This window comes from Musca domestica, unplaced genomic scaffold, assembly GCF_030504385.1.
Source record: "Musca domestica strain aabys unplaced genomic scaffold, Musca_domestica.polishedcontigs.V.1.1 35, whole genome shotgun sequence".
Lineage (NCBI taxonomy): Eukaryota > Metazoa > Arthropoda > Insecta > Diptera > Muscidae > Musca > Musca domestica.
Window position 1 is genome coordinate 5,344,034 of NW_026712315.1, and position 15,244 is coordinate 5,359,277.

At 36.8% G+C, this 15,244-nt stretch overlaps 1 protein-coding gene across 1 annotated transcript in view; it reads right to left on the reverse strand.

The window, feature by feature from the left end:
* The window catches only part of LOC101890010 (protein qui-1), a 306,956-nt gene that overhangs the window by 200,110 nt on the left and 91,602 nt on the right, over positions 1–15,244 (reverse strand). The window contains exon 3 of the mRNA XM_059125663.1: positions 558–621. The gene's annotated coding sequence lies outside the window, so the exon portion shown is untranslated. The remainder of the gene's footprint in view (positions 1–557; positions 622–15,244) is intronic.

Consider the following 15,244-nt stretch of genomic DNA (forward strand, 5'->3'; position numbering starts at 1 on the left):
GGATCTGTGCAAAATTTTAGCTTTCTATCTTAATTCGTTTAGACTGTAGCGTGATTACAACAGACGGACATGGTTAAATTGTCGTAAATGATTAAATGATTAAAATCGTCGAAAATGATTATTTCGATGATTTACAAACGGAATAACGAACTTAATATACCCTCCATACTATGTATGGTGGAGGGTATAAAAAAAATACAATATAAGGCCTCATTTTCACTTTGTATATATTTTGGTGATGGGTACTAAATGTTTGGCACTGCCGAACTTACTACTGTTTGTTTTTTTTCTTATAATTTTTTTTTCAATGGCAACAAAAAAGTGGATTTTTTTTAAATATTTCTTCAATAATTTTTCAAAATATTTATTTCATACAATGTGAAAACGCTCTCTCATATCCTAAACCTCACAAATGGAGTTTTTAGTCCCTAAAGCTGGGCAGCGGGTAAATTTATTTCTATTTGAAAATTGTTATTTAAGGGCTCCTTCGTCCTTTTTCTTATCAAAAGAAACAACCAAAATTCTTTTCGCAAATTTTCTTCTTCCTTTACCCTTACCTTGTTTCTTGGTTACTTCCGGTCTCTCGCTTCGTTATTGTTTTTATTGTGCTATTTTTAACGCCTGGAAAGGGAAGAAAAAAATAAATATGAGCATTAGGTAAAAAAAAAATCATGGCATGGGGGGAGTCGTAAAAAAGGTAAACTGAATATTGTTACTAAAAGTGAATATCAACAAATATCCAAGCACTCACTCACACACATGCATACACATACACTCCTTCAAAGTATGTGTTCATTCCAAATGTACGAGCGGATTACGCTGTTCACATGGCTGGCAAGAGATTCGTTTTTTCCAGCTTTGCCATATAAGTCATTAGCAATTATCAATGGATCGACTGTGGGAGAGGGGGCGGTGGAGATTTCTTGGAATCATATTCTCAAAGGATATCAACAAATAATAAAAGCACGCAATATCAACGAACGCAAGAGAAAGAAATCACTTTGGTAATTGAATTTTATTTGATTTGCTAACAAAAAAAAAAAAGAGCAACACAATTTCTTTTATTGATTCCACTGCTACTGCATTTGGATAATAGACTGTTACAATTTCCAGGGGAATACAAATTATTTTGAGAAGGATATTGAAAATGTATTTTTTTGCATTGCCAACAAATGTGGGCTTTCTAAAATAAAAAGCATTTTTTTTTTTGAAAACGGGGATTTTTTTTTAAAACATTATAATAATATTTTTATAATATTTATAAAGAAATAATATAATAAAATAATAATAATATTTATTGAAAGACTAGCAAATGATTATTTAAAAAATATGCATGTATTTTAAAATACTCATTTGTTTTTGAAAATCTTGAACCCTAAGTATTGGGGAGGTACCTGAAGAAATTGTTCGATCTGTTCCACCTTTATAACAGATCTTGTGTTGATAGAAGTATTGAGATGATGTGGCGTTTTATGATCTTCATGGGTACTCAAAATTTCGACACTTTGTGGGGGAGGTACCAGAAGGAGTGGACAGATACATTCCATGTTAACAGCAGATCTTGGGTTTATATCGGACTCTTACATCACATTTTATAAGAGTTGTAATTATTCAAAATGTTGATCCTTTGTGGGAGAGGTACTCGAACGAGTGGACCGATATTGACCATTTTCGCACCTGACCTAGCACTGATGAAAATATTAGGATTCGCAAAGTTCGAGCAAAATCGTATTATCCTTTCTCTTTTTGTGCAATAAATTATTTTATTTGAAAATATTGACATTTTGTGTGGGAGGTACCAGAAGGAGTGGACCGATATTGCCCATCTCCGAACTCGATCTAAGTTTGACAAAAATATTACAATATACCAAGTTTGGATCAAATCGGATACTCCATTCGAGAGTTATCGTGCGCACCAACCAGCCAGACAGACAGACAGACAGACGGACGGACGGACGGACGGACATCGGTAGATCGACTCCAAATGTTCTGAAACCGATTTGGTCCAAAGAGACCTAGGGTCTAAAACCGTTATTTCGACTAGGCACGTGTTGACCGTATCAAATGATATATACCCTCTGTAGCCAAATTGCTGAGGGTATAAAAAAATATTTTTTTTTTATAGAAAGAGAAACGATAATCCGACTTTGCTCCAACTTTGCAAATACTAATATTTTCGTTAGTGCTGGATCTGGTGCCAAAATGGACAATATTGATCCGTTGATGCGGTCAAAACGTGCCTAGTCGAAATAACGGTTTTAAACCCTAGGTCTCTTAGGACCAAATCTGTTTTAGAACATTTGGAGTCGATCTGGCGGTGTCCGCCAAAACTTTGCAAATTCTATTATTTTCATCAGTGCTAGGCCAGGTGCGAAAATCGACAATATCGGTCCACTCCTCCTGGTACCTTCCCCACAATGGGTCAAAATTTTGAATAATTAAAACTCTTAAAAAATTTGATGTAAGAGCCTGATTGTCTTCAAATGTCAAACATCCCAATATTTTGACTAACCCAAGGTCTGGCGTTAATATGAAATATATCGGTTTACTCTTTCTGGTACCTCCCTCACAAAAGGTCGAAATTTTCAAAGAAATATTTTCTGCCCAAAAAGAGAAAGGATGATCCGATTTTGCTTCAACCTTGCGAATCCTAATATTTTCATCAGTGCTAGGTCAGGCACAAAAATTGACAATATCGGTCCACTCCATCATGTTCCTCCCCCATAAAGGCCCAACATTTTGAATAATTACAACTCTTATAAAATGTGATGTGCGAATCCGATTGTCTCTAAAGTTTACACATCCCAATATTTTTATTACCCAAGGTCTCGTGTTAGGGTGGAATACACCTGACCACTCTTTCTGGTACCTGCCCCAAAAAAGGTCGACATTTTCAAAAATATGTTTTCTTGCACCAGACCTAGCACTGACCTAGGACAATCAAGTACCTCCCCCACAAATGATCAACGTTATCAATAACCAAAACTTTTATAATAAGTCCGAAATAAGCATCAGGCTCTCTTAATATTTCACACATTCCATTATTTCCACTATCATACAGGGTTGCCCATATTCGACGGACCTTTGGGCCCATTCCAATCGACGAGGCTTGTCCGCAGGCAACATTCTTTGCGTCAATTGAATTTTGTACGTCAACAAATGCAAATCAATGCGAATAATCCGTTGTAAAGTGGACCGAGCCATGCCCAACTGCTGAGAACGGCGTTTTTGGGATGTTCTTGGGGACCTCTCAACACTGGCTCGTACGGCAGCGATATTCTCAGCCGATCGCCTTGGTCGACTTTTATATGGCCTCTTCGGATTAGAAAGAGCCTTACCAGTCGAAAATTTTTCGTATAAACGCTTAATGGTGTTCTTAGAAGGCGCACTTCTCATATTTTTTAATGTTTTAAAAGCACGTTGAGTTTTCACAATTGACTTCTTCTGTTGAATGTAAATTTCAGAGGGCTCGCGTGGCGTGTATTGGTTCCTGGTAAAAATCCGCTTGGACTGAGGCTTCAAACGCGGTATGTCATTAAGCGATGTGACATCTCTGTCAAAAGTTATGGCGTTGCCAGATGGGTCCGTCGAATGTGGGCAACGCAATGGACAATATTGGTCCATACCTTTGAAGGCTACATCATACAGGGTCAACAATTAGAATAATATAACAGAAATCAAAATATGTTTAAACAATCGAACAGGGTATACATCTGTCTTCAATGCCGACTGATACTGTTTAACTTATTAACGAATATTTTATCAAGGACTTCTGAAATATGGATTTTTTTTAAGAATTTTATATTTTGGGATCTATTAAAAGGTATTAAAAGGTCGTCGATTTTAATTTTAAAATATTGATGTCGTCGATTTTTACATAACACCTTTAGAGGAGATATTTATTTAAAGGTTAGCAGTCTAATGATTCTTTTTTAAATATTTTTTAAGGTACTACCATAATCGAGGATTTTAAAAATACACAGGGTCAGATGAAAAAAAAAACAGCAACCAACTTCAGACTGCGGTCATTTCTAAGCCACTCGTCCGATAGCTGTTAAAATTATTCCAGCAATAGCTCATTATTATATAGAATTTCCCAGAAAAAAGCTATTCGTGATAGATCTCAAACGTGATAGTGTGATCTCTTTATATTTGGCTGGAAAACCACAACTGGATATCGTTAGAGCACTCCAGCATATAAATGTGAATAAATCTTTTGTGTCTCGTACCATCGCTCATTACCGCGATACTGGTAGCGTAGGCCGACATATGTCGAGGAAGTGGACGGAAGAAAACAGCAACATCAGCAGAAATGGTTCGAAAAGTAATGAAGCGACTTCATTTAAACCCGTGTCGCAGTGGTCGAAAAATGGCTCGTGAACTGAACATGCCGCAATATTCCATTTGGCAAATATTGAAAAAAAAAAAGCTTGGGGTAAAGCCATTGAAATTCCAAAAAGTACAAGAACTTACACCGCAACAGTAATAAGAGCTAAAGAGTTGCTTCGCTTGGTCGAAAGTGAAAGTGAACTGCCGAATTTGGTTATTGGTTTTCTCCGATGAGAAAACCTTCGTTGTCCAGCAGTTGGTAAACCAAGAAAATGATCGCGTTTACTTGCCAAAAAGGTCAGCGGAATATGTGCACCTTCGGTTGGCCACCATGGCGATGGTGTGGTGTGGGCCACCATAACAGCCGATTGTCGCAATCCGCTCGTACTACTCGAACATGGCATCAGAATAAATGTCGAATATTATCGCGAAAATATTCTGGAGGGTGTATTAAAGCCTTGGACAGGCAAATATTTTGGCCGCAGACCTTGGACATTCTAGAAGGACTCAGCATCATCGCACTCAGCACGCGCCATCCAAGAATGGTTACAAAATGAGGTTCCTCGCTTAATTTCCAGCGCACAATGTCCATCAAAATCTCCGGATATCAATCCGTTGAACTATTGTGTCTGGAGTATTTTGGAAAGCAAGATTGGCACTAGAAAATACCAAACTTTCGATAACCTCAAGCAAGCGCTTCTCGGGAATGGGCCATAATACCGCAGAGCACCATTCGGGCAGCGTGTGACGGTTTCAAGGCCATAATTTGTGCCAAAGGTGACCGATTCAAAAAAAAAAAAAGAAAATGTCAACAATTATGGCATTTGACTTTTTTGCAGTATTTTGAGGATCTAAATTTCGAAAAATAATTTTTTATTATACCCTCTGGAGGGTATATTAAGTTTGTCATTCCGTTTGTTACACCCCGAAATATACATTTTAGACCCCACAAAGTACATACATTCTTGATCAGCATAAAATTCTATGTCGATTTAGAGATATCCGTCCGTCTATCCGTCTGTGGAAATCATTCTAGCATCCGAACGAAATGAAATAGGTTGATAAAATTTTACTCAAATGTGTTTATGTCTGCAGGACTTTTGGCATTGAAAATGGGCCATGTAGGTTCACGTCTTCGTATAGCCCCCACATAAAGATCCCTGCCGATATTCGGTATTTGGATGATTTTTGCGACATCGTTTACAGGAGTTGTTTCAAATTTGGTAATTGAAGTTTGTAATAGATACTACAGCACAAAACATAAAATAAGCCATGTAGGACTACGTCTTCGCATGGCCCCCATATGACGGTACCTCCCGATATTCGGTATTTTGATGGTTTTAGAGACATTATTTACCGGAACTATTTCAAATTTAGTATTTGATGTTCGTAATGAATACTACAGCCTATGACAGAAAATTGTCTGTGCAGGTCCACGTCTTCGTATGGCCCCCATATGACGGTACCACCCGATATTCGGTATTTTGATGATTTTGGCGACATTATTTACCGGAATTGTTTCATATTTCGCTTTTGAAGTTCGTAATGGATACTACAGCCTATGACAGAAAATTGTCTGTGCAGGCCCACGCCTTCGCATAGCCCCCATATGACGGTACCACCCGATATTCGGTATTTTGATGATTTTGGCGACATTATTTACCATAATTGTTTTAAATTTAGTATTTGAAGTTCGTAATGGATACTACATCCTAAGTCACCAATTAGGTCCACGTCTTCATATAGCCGCATATAACGCTAACCCCCCCACCATTTTCGGTATTTTGATGATTTTAGAGACATTATTTAACAGAATCGTTCCAAATTTGTTATTTGAAGTTCGTAATAGATACTGCAGCACAAAACAGAAAATGGGCCATTTAGGTCCACGTCTTCGTATAGCCCCCATATACCGTACCACCCGATATTCGGTATTTTGATGATTTTAGCGACATTATTTACCGGGATTGTTTCAAATTTCGCATGTGATGTTCGTAGTGGATACTTCAGCCCATGCCAGAAAATTGTCTGTGCAGGTCCACGCTTTCGTATGGCCCCCATATGACGGTACCACCCGATATTAGGCATTTTGATGATTTTGCATTTGAATATTGTAATAGCTTGTGACAAAAGTTGCATATGCAGGTCCACGTCGGTATTTTTAAGACTTTAACAGAATTTTCAAAGGATTTTATTTATTTTTTTGAAAATTCTTAATTGTGTACCATAGCTTTTTTACTTGTTTATTATCGTTTTTTTTTTCCAAAGGAGCATAATTAGTTTTTTAAAAATTTTTCTTCTTGATCTCTCAGAGCCCGGATATGTCCCCATTTTAATTTATTTGCTAAAATTACTTCTTCCAAGTGAATAAAAAAAACATCAATTACATAAGATTTTATAAAAAATACCAAAGCTATTTGTGTGTGTGCGTGTGTGCGGTGGAATTGATTGCCACCAATGTGATTTTATGCATTTTCTGCAGTGGTGAACTCGTTTCATTCAAATGAATATTGAATTATTTTTTTGTTTCCCGTTCGCTTTTACTCAGTTGGAAACCACAAATAACTCTGATACCCCATGTTATTTCCAACAGCTTGGTGGATGCATGAATAGCGCAGCAACGAATAATGCGATTAAATTCATTGCAATTTAACCAGTTTTTTTTTTTTTTTTTTTTTTGTTTCGTTTTCATATTTTCCCTGAACACTGCCGAAATCGGATAATTCCGCATTTTTGAAGAGCCACCGACAAGAATACCCAAACAGATGGGAGTGAAGGGGAGCAATGTTGTGTTGTGTAGTTCTTTTTCTCTTCGCCTGTTTTTTGCCAATTTTCCAAAAAATTTAATGACTAGTTTTTTTTTTTTTTGGTTCTTTCAATTCTCATTAGTATGATGTTCGAGTTGTAGTGTTTATCACTTTAAAGGCAAACACGTCGAGGGAATTATGAGAACGTGTTGAGAATTTTTAATAGTTGGAAGCTGTTCATGTTTCTTTGCCAAGGAGGAAAAAATTATATAAAAAAGCCATACGTTTTGTTGTTGTTCGTGTTGTCGATGGCAAAAGTTTCCTTGCGAATGGGGATTATTTTGCAGTTTTTTTTTTTTTCTATAAATTTATTTCTGTCGGGTTGTGATGTGTGGATAATCGTTTTAACAATTTAATATTGCATAATGATGACACTTAATTTAGGTGGTTTTGAGATTGTAAACATAGGTGAGATTTGTAATTTTTCTAAAGGATTTGTATTAAATATGAGAGTTTTTTTTTCAAAATATTTCTTAGGAGCATAGAATTTTTAATAAAATATTTTTGGAGATTATCACAGATACAATCCTGGATTAAAAAAAAGGACTATCATAAGCGTGGATTTTTTAAAAATATTTTTTTAAAGTCAGAGCCAAATTCTGGATTTAAAAAAAAAGTCAGATTAATTTAAATTAATTAAGTCAGGGCAATAAGCCTGGATTTTTAAAAACACTTTTTTCAAAGTCTGGACGACAGGCCTGGATTTTAAAAATATTTTTTCAAGGTCAGGGTCATAAGCGTGGATTTAAAAAATAAGCCTGGATTTTTAAAAACACTTTTTCAACCTCAGAGCAATAGGCCTGTATTTTAAAAATATTTTTTCAAGGTAAGGCCCTAAATGTGGATTTATAAAAAAAATTAAAGGTCGGGGCCATAAGCCTGGATTTTTAAAAATACTTTTTCAAAGTCAGGGCTACTGGCCTGGATTTAAAAATTGTTTTTTCAAGGTCAAGGCCATAAGTGTGGATTTATACAAAAAAAATCAAGGCTGAGGGCAATAGGCATGGATTTTAAAAATATTTTTTCAAGGTCAAGGTTATAAGCGAGGATAAAAAAAATTCAAAGTCAGGGCCATAAGCCTGGATTTTTAAAACTACATTTTCAAGCTGAGGGCAATAGGTCTGTATTTTAAAAATATTTGTTTCATGGTCAGGGCCATAAGCGTGGATTTATGAAAAAAAATCAAGGTCGGGGCCATAAGCTTAGATTTTTAAAAATACTTTTTCAACCTTACAGCAATAAGCCTGGATTTTAAAAATATTTTTTCAAGGTCGGGGCCTTAAGAATAGATTTTTAAAAATACTTTTTCAAGCTCAGGGCAATAGGTCTGGATTTTAAAAATATTTTTTCAAGGTCAGGCCCATAAGCGTGGATTTTTAAAGAAAATCAAGGACAGGGCCATAAGCCTGGATTTTTAAAAATACTTTTTCAACCTCAGAGCAATAGGCCTGGATTTTAAAATTATTTTTTCAAGGTCAAGGCCATAAGTGTGGATTTAAAAAAAATCAAGGTCAAGGCGATAAGCCTGGATTTAAAAAAAAAACTCTTTCAGAGTCAGGGCGACTGGCCTTTTCAAGGTCAAGTTTATAAGCGTGGATTTATGAAAAAAATTCAAGGTCAGGGCCATAAGCCTGGATTTGTAAAAATACTTTTTCAAGCTGAGGGCGACAGGCCTGGATTTTAAAAATATTTTTTTCAAGCTCAAGGCTATAAGGGAGGATAAAAGAATCAATCAACTTCAGAGAAATAGGCCTGAATTTTAAAATTATTTTTTCAATGTCAAGGCGAGGATTTAAAAAAAATCAAGGTAAGGGCGATAAGCCTGGATTTTTAAAAACACTATTTCAAAGACAAGGCAATAGGCCTGGATTTTAAGAATATTTTTTTTTTTTCAAGGTGAGGGCCATAAGGGTGGATTTATAATAAACTTCAAGGTTGGGGCCGTAAGCCTGGATTTTTAAAAATACTTTTTCAAGCTCAGGGCAATAGGCCTAAAAATTTTTTTGTTCAAGGACAGGGCCATAAGTGTGGATATATATATAAAAAAAATGCAAGGTCAGGGCCATAAGCCTGGATTTTTAAAAATATTTTTTCAAGCTGAGGGCAATAGGCCTGGATTTTAAAAATATTTTTTTCAAGGTCAAGGCTATAAGCGAGGATTTAAAAAAAAAACAAAGTCAAGGCCATAAGGCAGGATTTTCAAAAATACTTTTTAAACCTCGGCGCAATAGGCCTGGATTTTAACAGTATTTTTTCAAGGTCAAGGCTATAAGCTAGGATTTAAAAAAAATCAAGGTCAGTGCTATAAGTCTGGATTTTTAAAAAAAAAACTTTTTCAAAGTCAGGGCGACAGGCCTGGATTTTAAAAATATTTTTTTTTCAAGGTCAGGGCCCTAGGTGTGGATTTATAAAAAAAATCAAGGTCGGGGCCATAAGCCTGGATTTTTAAAAATACTTTTTCAACTTCAGAGCAGTAGGCCTGGATTTTAAAATGTCTTTTTCAAGGTCAAGGCCATAAGTGTGGATTTATAAAAAAATCAAAGTCAGGGCCATAATTCTGGATTTTTAAAAAACAATTTTTCAAAGTCAGGGCGACAGGCCTGGATTTTAAAAATATTTGTTTCAAGGTCAAGGCCATAAGCGTGGTTTAAAAAAAAATCAAAAAAAAAATAGATATATAAAAAATCAAGGTCAGGGCGATAAGCCTGGATTTTTAAAAATTTTTTCAAAGTCAGGGCGACAGGCCTGGATTTTAAAAATATTTTGTCAAGGCCACAAGGTCAGGGCGATAAGCCTGGATTTTTAAAAACACCTTTTCAAAATCAGGGCATTAGGCCAGAATTTTAAAAATATTTTTTTTTTCAAGGTCACTGCTATATGTATTAATTTTCTAAAAAATATATTTGTAGCTCAGTGCCATAAGCTTGAATGTTTGTGAAAAGTGTGGATTTTTTAAAAATATATGTTCAAGTATTTTCTTTTTTTATACTCTAAACGACTCTTTCTGAAACGGATTTGGTCCAAAGAGACCAAGCATCTAAAACTGTTATTTTGATGTGGGCACTTTTTGAACCTATCAAATGATATATACCCTCTGTAGCAATATGGCTGAGGAGATAATTAGTACCACATAGTACCTTTCCTACAATTTTAGTACAAATTTGCAAAACCACCTCCAGATAGTAGCATTTATATCAAATTTAAGGTTTTCAGCTCCATTCCTTCTACCAACAAGTACGCATATTCACAACCAGCACCTTATCTCAGCGACAGACACTAAAAGTGATATGTATATTAAATTTCAGGATTCAGCCCTTTCCCTCCACCCAATACCAAATTGATTATGGGTTTGAAAGTTATGTACTAATATACTTCCAAACCCACGTCCGTATCTCAAATTCAGATACCAACAGTGACCTCAACATTGAAATTCAAGATTTCAGCTCAATTCCTTTACCCAATACCCAATTTAGTACTTTTCGTACAAATATGGCACGCATTTCCAAATCACCGTCAAATCTCAAACACCGATACCATTAGCAACCTAAATACGAAATTTCAGAATTTTCTCCCTATTCCTTCACCCAATACCAATTATAGTACAATTTAGTATTATTCGTACAATTATAGTACATAGTGTCCAAAACCAGAAACCTCAATTTGGAACCATTCTTGGATGGCGCTTGCTGAGTCCTATTGGAATGTCCAAGGCTTTAATACACTCTCCAGAATATTGTTCGCGATGACATTCGGCATTTATTCTGATGCCTCGGTCGATTAAAACGAGCGGTGAGCGACCGTCGCCTGCTACGGCGACCCACACCACACCATTACCATGGCCGGCGCTTGAGTTCTGTTGGCCAAGCGAAGGTGCACACTTTCAGCTGACCTCTTCGGCAAGTAAACACGATCATTATGTTTGCTTGTACACCACTTTCGGCCAAGCAAAGCAACTCTATAGCTCTTTTGATTCCATTTTCTTCCTGTTGCGGTGTAAGTTCTTCCACTTTTAGGAATTTCAGTGGGTTTACCCCGAACTTATTTTTCAATTTTTGCCGAATGGAATATTACGATATGTTAAACTCACTAGGCATTTTTCAGCCACTGCGACGCGGGTTTCGATCAAGTTGCTTCTTTACTTTTCGAATCATTTCTGTTGATGTTGCTGTTTTCTCCCGCCCTCTTCCTTGACATATGTCGGGCAACGCTACCAGTATCATGGTATCGAGCGATGTTACGAGACACAAAAGATTTATTCACATTTAAATGGTGAGGTGCTCTAGCGATTCTTTTTCGGGCAAACTCTCCCCGAAATACTTTTAGGCGCCTGTGAACAATATAACGAACTGTCACTGGAATAATTTTAACAGGTGTCGGACGGCGTGGCTTTGAAATGACAGCAGAGGTGAAGTTGGTTGCAGTTTTTTCATCTCACCCTGTATAGGGTCTATACGAAGACACAGGCTGTGGTACCCATTAGGAACATCAAATACGAAATTTGAAAAAAATTGTACATTGTACGCAAAATCGTCAAAATACCGTATGCTGGGAGGTAACGATATATCGGGGCTATGCGAAGACCTGACCCTTATAGAGAATTTTGTGTCATAGACTTTAGTATCTATCAAGAACTTCAAATACGAAATTTGAAACAATTCCGTTGAAAAATGTAACTAAAATTATCACTGTACCGAATTTAGAGAGATACCGATATCGGGGGACTATGCGAAGACCTGGACCTGCGTAGAAAATTTTCTGTCACAGGCTGCAGAACCCATTAGGAAATTCAAATACGAAACTTGAAACAATTCCGATGAATAATGTTGGTAAAATCATCTAAAATCATAAAACAATAATGTCGGAGCTAGAGCCTATTATGACCAACAAATACCACAACAATCATAACAAGTTAAAAAGCAGTAAGTTCGGCCGGGCCGAACTTTTAATACCCTCCACCATTTGCAACGAATTTGGAAATTTTTAAAAAATAAAATCCTTAAAAAATTCTTTTAAAATTTTAAAAATACCGAATATAGCCGTTATATTGGGGTCTATACGACGTGGACATACAGAGGCATTGTTTGTCATAAGCCATTACCATATTCAAATTCGAAACTTGAAATAAACGGTGAATAACGTAGCTAAAATCATCAAAATATCGTATATAAGGAGGTTCCGTTATATCGGAGCTGTGCGAAGACCTGGACCAGCATAGACAATTTTTTGTAACAGGCTGTAGCATCCACTACGAACTTCAAATACCATATCTCAAACAATTTCGGTGGGTATTGTACCTAAAATCGTCAAAATACCGAATATAGGGAGGTACTGATATATGGGGCCTATACGAAGACCAGGACCCGCACAGACAATTTTCTGTCACAGACTGTAGTTCCCATAACGAACTTCAAATACCAATTTTGAAACAATTCCGGTGAATAATGTTGCTAAAATCATCAACATACCGAATATAGGGAGGTACCGTTATATGGGTGCTATATGAAGACGTGGACCTGCACAGAAAATTTTCTGTCTTAGGGTGTAGTATCCATTTTGAACTTCAAATACCAAATTTGAAACAATTCCCGTGAATAATGGCTAAAATCATCAAAATACCGAATATAGGGAGGTACCGTAATATGGGGGCTATATGAAAACGTGGACCTACATGGCCCATTTACGAACTTAACCTGCCTACTGGAAAAATAAACATGTGTGCAAAATTTTAGCCATCTATCTCAATTCATTCGAAAGATAGCGTGAATACAACAGACAGACGGACAGACAGACAGACGGACATCGATAAATCGACTTAGAATTTTACGCTGATTAAGAATATATATACTTTGTTGGGTGTGATATGAGTATTTCGAGGAGTTACAAACGGAATGACAATGGGAGGGTATATTAACCTCCATAGTATGGTGGAGGGTATAAAAATATGGAATATGTGGAAAACGTGGACCTAGCCCATTTTCAATACCAAAAATCTTGCAGAACAAACACAAATCGGTGTAAAATGTTTTTCAACCTACATCAATTCGTTCGAAAACTAAAGTGATTTCCCCAGGACGAAGACGGGTGGACGGCAGACGGGCCGGGCGGACATCGTTAAATCAACATGGAATTTTAGGCTGATCAAGATGAAATATATACTTTGTGGGTTCTAAAGTCTATATTTCGAGGTTCTACAAATGGAATGACAGACTTAATTTACCCTCCATACTCTGGTGTGGGGTATAACAACTTTTTAATTCCATCATCCATTTCCATAGAAATACGACATGTAAATGTTTTACTCAACATTTTCAATTTCAAAGTTTTGACATCTTTTTGTTATTGGGTTCGCGAGAACAGTGTCCAAAGTTGTCATGACTTCGCTCCCCATTCAAAGCGTGAAATATATTCGCCGCCATAATGACAGTCGTAAATCAACTTCCAAACTAAATTTACAAAAGAACGAATTTCAACTGGAAAACTGTGGAAAAAAAAACTTTAAATATTTTTCACTCGTCTCGAAAAATGGCGGGAGGGCTAAGTGAAAAATCAAAAAAAAAAAAAAAAAAATAGGACAAGGGGTTTGAGGCCAATACATTTCAACTAGACAAAGAGAACAAGTTTATTTTGACGAAAGCCATCCACAGCTCACATTCGAAGAAGTAAAACATCCACATTGCATAGATCTCTCTCTGTCTCTCTACCCCTCCCCCTTTCCAGTGCAGTCGGAGGCAATCATCATTTAAACACCCCCAGCAATACAGTTTTTTCAGTTTTGTTTTTAGAGCAAGTTAGTGGAAGACTCATCTCCTACCGGTCGGGTGTGAGAGTACATTCCATGTTGAGCTGAATTAGGATACCGGTATTTAAGGTTTGAAGGAAACGGAAAACAAATGGTTTCATGGCAAATGGATGAGGGGTTGGGCGAAGGGGTTGCGAAAGGCTAAGGCACCAGGCCAAAGCGATGTCAGCAGTAAAAGCACATTTGGTTTTAATGGCTGGTTATGGCCATGGATCTAGTTGTGCTGCTGCCACTGCTTCCAAGGGGAAATCATGGTTCCACTCAATTCCTTTGGACCATGGATGGCATAGCATGAGCGTATGAATGTGGCGTGATGTGCTTTTTGTAAGCGGATGATTTTTCAGTTTTTCTTTCACATCGCTCCGCATTTTTTTTTTTCAATTTTTTGGCGGAAACAGGATGATAGCTATAAACAAACACCATTTATCTCCCATCATTTTGGTACTTTACCATCTGCTCGAAAGTGAGCAGGCGAACGAACAAGCAACCAAGCAATTGCCACAGCGTAACTATATGCTCGCTATGATTAATCGGTGTTGCTCAGTTTAACTTAGCTGTTGTCTGTCTGTCTGTCTGGACATGGTTTAAGCTAGGATAAACTGAAAAATACCAAATCAGAAATGAAAGGAAGTGGATTTGAAAAGGGTAAGAAAGTGGCTTGGAGATAGAATTGAAAGCGCGACACTCTTTAGGTGCGAATCGACAAGGAGGAATAAAACAAGATTTTCACAAAATATTCTCAAGGACCAACAAACATTTTTAAAGGATTTGACTAGGAGACTAGTAGATGGGAATTTTCAATGAACTTCCAAACCAGAATTTTTAAACATATTTTCCAAGGCGGATCAAACTCGGATTCTTAAATATTTTTTATCAAGGATCTTCCCAACTTTAATAGTGGACCCAGAGTCCAATAAAACTCGATGTTTAGGGACTCTCATCCAAACTTCGCTTTTTATGTGACACTCTCAGGTTTTCACGAATCCTCTCAAGAATATTATCTCTATGGGAGATCTTTCTATCCATAGGAGAGAAACAAGACTTTAGAAGGCCGTAGATCCTTCAGAGAAGGCCGTAGATCATTGAAAGAAGGCCGTAGATCATTGAGAGAAGGCCGTAAATCATTGAAAGTCTTTTGGCAGAACTTAAATCTATCAGAGACCTTCCGAAAGTGGTCTTACCTTTTTGACTTTTAGAAGGTCCTCTGTCCATACAATACTTTCAGGAGGGTTTCAATGTGTAGGAGTGACCTGCATAACATCTTCTATTTATGGGGGATTATCTATCGATATGAAATCTTTAGAAGGAC